The sequence below is a fragment of the Polypterus senegalus genome, chromosome 14, assembly GCF_016835505.1.
Source record: "Polypterus senegalus isolate Bchr_013 chromosome 14, ASM1683550v1, whole genome shotgun sequence".
In the NCBI taxonomy this organism is placed as follows: domain Eukaryota; kingdom Metazoa; phylum Chordata; class Cladistia; order Polypteriformes; family Polypteridae; genus Polypterus; species Polypterus senegalus.
In genome coordinates, this window is record NC_053167.1 from 44,117,881 (window position 1) to 44,124,342 (window position 6,462).

A 6,462-nucleotide genomic window follows, 5' to 3' on the forward strand; every position below is an offset into this window, starting at 1 on the left:
AAGAGGGAAAATAGAAGAATTTCAGTGAATACCAAGTGGAGGTAAAGAAAAACGTGCTATTTGTTGGTTTAAACATTGGTATCAACAATAAAAGGAAGTTGATCGAGTGACATAGCGTGTCGGAGAAACTCGAAAGCTCACGTACACAAAGTTGCACAGTGCCCGAAATAAAAAAGAAGTTGTCAGATATCAAAGTCGACATGAAAAGGCGAGTCGTAGCCCATCCTCTGATTGTCATATAAAACAGAGAAAAAAAGGCACACAGTGGGGTAAAAGCATGAAATGTCAACTTTAATCTCTAAATTTCCACTTTAATCACGTAGTTTATTTTGTCAATAAAGTAGAACTTTGTAAAATTAATCTTAAAATCATTTAATTTACGAGTTTCTCAATCCCATTGTAACTAAAGTAGCACGTTAAATGCTTTGTTTTGTATTTGATCTTCTATGTGCTCTATGTGTGTGAATCACTAACTGCTTCCTCCGACAGGACACAGAATCCATTATATTTGTGATATTACAGCTCTCTGAATAATTAAAATACTTAGATGTATACGTGATATCATTTTCATAATGATTGGAGTTAAAGCATGTTATTAAACATGGGAACATGGTGGCGCAGGGATTATTCATGTCTCACGCAAGATGCTTGCTGCGCCGTGTGCTACCTTCGATGAAATACTTTATTGTAGCAGTACTGTCCCTTTCAAACGTACTAACCTCAAATTCCTGTCCTTATTTTTCTTTCTCCAAATACCCAATGACCACACAATCAGCTCTGTAATAGACGTTAAGCCATCTGTAAGCTTAGAACACAGATTCTTCAAAACTTTTAAGGAACATCGAAATATCTTCATAGTATGTGTTTAATTATTCTATCCATCTATTTATGCAGTGTCAGCCCCTGCAAGAATACAGTGCGAGGCAGAAACAATCCGTGAGCAGAACACCAGCGGCTCGCTAGCGCTGCAGCACCGTGTAGTTAAAGCTTTATCTGTATAGTATAATAAACATATTTTGCTGCATTTCATCTTAAAAATATTGTCATCATATGTAAATACATGCTTTATAAAGTGGCTCAGGTTGTGCAGTATTATAACTGCATCACAAGTTTACAGTGAGGTGATTGTACTTATAAGTACAAACAGTTCTACACTGAGCAACTGATGGACTGATTGAGTGCGTTTAGAGTTCTTGGGATGAAACTGTTTCTGAACCGTGAGGTCAGTACAGGAAAGTGTTTGTCATATGAGAGCAGTTCAATAGACAGCATGGCTGAGGCAGCGTGTGCTTGATGCTGTATTCCGCTAATTCTCTTTCTGATCAGCTGTCTTACAGCTCAGATACAGTGATATAAATACCACGAGTGGTGCAGTGACAGTAATATGGAAAAAGATGATCCGATGTGGGATCCGAGGTACAGTGAGAGTAACAATGCTAAAGCAGTTATGGTATTTGGAATAGTTTGACCATTCTGTGGACCATTATATTGTTACAGGTTAATTACAATCAGATGTATTAAACTAATAAACAATATGCGGTATACACACCATTTATACATGAAGCCCCAGGACTGAGCGAAGGGTCAAAATGTCAGGGATGATACAAAGGCATCCTGGACAAAATTTGTTTTAAGCTGTTTTTTATAAGAATGAATTGAGCCAGCTGATCTCATTAATTCCAGGCCACCTTTAAAAAGACTGTGTGCTATTGAATTGAAGGCTCAGTCACCCCCTGAGCACAGGTTAGTTTGGGCACCGCCAGATTGCCAGAGTGAGTGGACCTCAGTGGGTGGACAAGAGCATAGTGATGGAGGAGCTTACTGATGTAGTTCAGTTATAAGGCTAGTTAAAGCTTTATATGTTAGTAATAGACACAGGCATCCAGCCAAGGCAAAGTAGGATGGGTGTTATGTACTTGCTGTTGCAGGTCTCTGTATGGACTCAAGCAGCACAGTTTTGAACCAATTGGAGCTGTGATAACAGATTAGGAGATACACCTGCCATTAGGGAGTTATGGTGGTTGATGTGGGATGCAATAAAAGTATGGACAAGTGTCCCAGCATCAGAAAAGGACAGGAATGAGCGAATATGCGATATGTTACAGAAATGGAAGTAGGAAAATCTCTTAAATTGATTTATGAGGATAAAATAACTAAGGCAGGAATCAAAAATGAGACCAAAATTCCTTACAGTAAAAGGAGGTATTATGATAAAATCACCAGGAATGACTGAAAAGGTCACTTTCTTAAACTGAGCTTTAGTGCCAATTAGTATGACTTTCGTTTTGTTGCAATTTCATTTTAAAGAGTTATGCTCCATCAACATTTTAATTTAACTGATGCAGGTTGTAAGCTGAGTAAACTCTGATGAACTTTCACATTTAACACTGAAATAAATCTGACCATCAACTGCATAAAAATAATAAACCAATCCAAAGCTACAAATAATATAAGGGGAAGGCTGTGTAGACTGAACAGTAAAGGACTGAGGATGGAGCCGTGAGCAACAACTTGTGTGACGAGAGTTTAGCTGGACCTGCTGTTACCAAGACTGAAAAACTCTTGCCTATCATCAGATAGGACTTAGGCCACTGAGGGGCAGTGCCAGAGATACCCAGAGTGTTGTCCATTCTGGACAGTAGAACATCATACTTGAAAGATAAGATGAGTTGCCCAGAGCCTGCTGCCATAAACAAAGCATTAGTTACTCAAAGCAGTGCAGTTTCACATCTGTGCTGAAAGAGTTCCATAAGTGTGTTACATGTAAAGTTCTAATGAGGTGGGACAGCAAAACTGAGAGATTGGTCTGAAAATGAGCAGACTTTTAAACATTGGAGTTAGACCGATGATTTTCAAAGTAGCTGGCACAAAGCCACTGTCAAGGGATGTATTTATTAATGTTATAACAGTCGGGGTAATAACACGGAGGCAGGAATTAAGAAGTGTGTTGGGGATGGAGTGCAGTACAGTACCAGTAATAGTTATCATTTTACAGTGGAGGTAATTAATAAATTTAGATGAAACTGGTGAAAATTTGAAAAACAGATGGGTAGATTAGCAAAGTATTCAAAAGAATAAAAAACCTCAAAAGTATATTAGGTTAGTAATTTAAATCTCCACTTGATACAAATGTGTGTCAATGCTAACCATTGTAAATTTTATTTTTGATAAACTAAGGGGCTCCGCACCCTGCTCGCTTCGCTCACCCACCCCCGGGTTTGGTTAACCAGATGTACAATTTAAAGAGATTGTTATTATGACTTCATTCATTTTTTATTTCTTGATATTTGCCAGTAATAAAGCTGTAGTGAATGAGTTATTCCACCGCGCACCACACGCCAGCCACTTCATGTCTCTGCCAATCACGTTGTGAAGAGGGGGGCTGAACGCACTGCTAAGGAGATGTGGTCGCTCCTCGAAACCCCCTCTTAAACGGTGATACATTGAGAAACAAATACATTTTTTTTACCTCCTCTTTGCTCGATCAGCTGCATGATTGATGCTGCTCCTGCTGCCATGCTACGCTTCAAACATTTAAAAGCCTGTACAGCATCTGTCCTTTTGTCTTGCGGGACTTTGTCTCCAAGAAAATCACATCTCGTCTCCTTCCAAGCCTTCTGAGATTTTTTTTTTATAATAGAGAGATTTCTTTATCCATCCACCTAATTTTAATTCTTCTTAGTCTACTTTAAAGTTGTGAGGGGATAACGCCTATCTTGAAGTACCACCAGCTTGCAGCGCATACTTATTCACATGAGGTCAGTTGAAAGTGTCAACACTGAAATGATATTTCTGCTTTCAGTGACCTGTGCAATGCGCTGTGCCCATGAATACATTTATACCCTCATAGGAAGGCTGGGCATTCCTCAATCATTCTGGTTAAGAAAGTGCTACTTACCCAAAAGATGACCAAAACTGAATCATAATTAGATATTGTAGATAGATAGATTGATTAATAAATAGATGTGAATGGTGCCATAAAAGACAGATATATAATAATTTATTATTCCCTAAGAAGAAATTCTCTTGCTCTGATAGCAGCATAGCACATACAATCATAATGCAAGACAATTTAGATAGATAGATAGATAGATAGATAGATAGATAGATAGATAGATAGATAGATAGATAGATAGATAGATAGATAGATAGATAGATAGATAGATAGATACTTTATTAATCCCAAGGGGAAATTCACATTTAAACAGACTACAAACTCTAACTTAAATGCAGTATCCTGATATAATAACCATAATATATCCAGAGAACCCCTAATGAATAGCATAACAAAATAATTCCTGTCCTTATGTCAGTGTGTCACTTTTAACTGTAAAAGGTGGAGTTGGTACAATGGGAGTGCAGTAGGCTTCATATAGTGTGATTTCTGTGAGCTGTTTGGCACACCAGTAACTAATGGTTCTTAGGGTCGATGTGTACTAGAGACAACAGATGATACCCTCTAAAAGTACGGTGAGTCTTGTAAATACAGTTTATTTAGGAAATTGGCATCCCTGAGCTGGTGTTACTCTCCCAGCAGGCCAGAACAGTGCACTGACCATATTGAACCGTTAGAACATCACCTTTAAGTTACGAGAGGGTCATCAGATAGAAGATCTAGCTCTGGCCCTTTTTGTACAATGATTCTCTGTTCTACACCAAGTCTACTGCTAAGATGGGATTTATAATTCTGCATCCCTTGTCATGATGATTAATCTCAGGGATTTCCTGGCAAATGGGGAATCTCCGAGCACTACATGACAAATTAATGAGCCAACTTTCTCCAACGCTGTATAGATATGTAGGTGTATGTCTACATATGTAGATGTAGGTCTTTCTCATATGGCTAATATAAGTGAAAATGAAGAGGAATGTGAGATGTATCGCTGGCCAAACTCCTGACTAACTTTTGGAAACACTGACCAAGCTGACCCTTTCCATCATATATGAACAAATATCCTTTCCAGCTCTCATTAGTTATATGATGGATTATGCAATTCTCTTCTTCTGTTTTTTACGGACAAAGCACTGCATAAAAAGTAATAAGTCAACCAAACACTTGAATTTCATTTCACCTTTTCCATTCAGATGGCTCTGTACTATTCATCTTCTATTTACAGTATACATACAATCACTTTTAAACTCTCCCAGTGATTGGCCATGCTGTGCCCTCAGCTTTGGAGCTCCCACTCTTTGGAAGAGACACACATGCAGAATTTCAAAAGTAAATGATCTTCTTTTTAGCGCATGGGAAAATGCATTTGGGAACAAAGACAAACTGTTGAATTGGATGCACTCCATTTAATGATGGGCAATCAAAAATGATTACTAAGACCAGGAAATTGGACTCTGCCTCTCTCTGAAGGCAATTAAGCTATAAAAGGTGACATGGATTAAACAGACAACATAATGCAGATGAATGAGATGGCATTAATCCGATGGCTGGCCTGGTGGAAAACACTAGTTGCTAATGAACATTTTTTTTTTCAAACATCACTAAATTTATATTGGCAGAAACAAAAAAGAGAGCAAAACCCCACAACAGATGAAAGCTGACTGCCATTATATTGACTGGTGTGTATGGATTACGTTGGGTCCTGACAACAATAGCTGGGATTCTGTTTAAATACACCGGTAAATCTGAATAAAGTAACAACGATTTTTGTGTGAGAATGCATTTAAATTCTTACTTTTATCTAAGCAGGTTAGCATCTTAGTAATTGTTATTGAGCATTATTAGCTCTATCATTCACAGTACAATATGTTTCCAAAGCGCTCTTTGACATTATGTTCTCCTTTTCATACACCATTAACCACTTGGGGAAGCTCAAATGTGCTCAGACAAAATCAAGCAATGGAAGCAGACATTTTTCTTCCTAATAACTCAAGGAGAATTGGATGGCCAAGAGGTCAAGCTGATGTTATAGCCTTAAACTCTTACTTTTTCAACACACTTTCAAAACATAGTTTCCTTCTTTAAAGGAAATTTAAAATCCAATCCTTTTTTTAAAAACTCATTTTAGTTAGCTCCTTAAAAATGCACATTTGGAAAAGTAGGGGCGTGGGGCTTGCCGGTTAGTGATGCTCTGTCTGTATAAGGTTAGTATGTTCTCACTGTGCCTGCGTGCAACTTTCTTTAAGCACATCCTGCTTCTTTGGCTACCTGATGATTTTAAATTGATGCAGATTGGCATTGGCTTTATGAGGTGTTCAGTCCAAAGCCGGTTCTTACCTTGTACCTGATGCTGCTGAGATAGGCTCCAGCCCTCCAAGACCACAGAATTAAATGAAGCAAGCTTAGAAACTGCAAGGATGTTTTTATTGAACAACAGCTCCTAAATTTCAAAACCTTCACAACACCAGATAGTCACACACAGATGTACAAACTTAGCATCTTCAATTAATCTAACAGTGCTCTCCTAATAATAAATTATGTTTGCTTTCTTAGACAGTAAAGTAATCTTT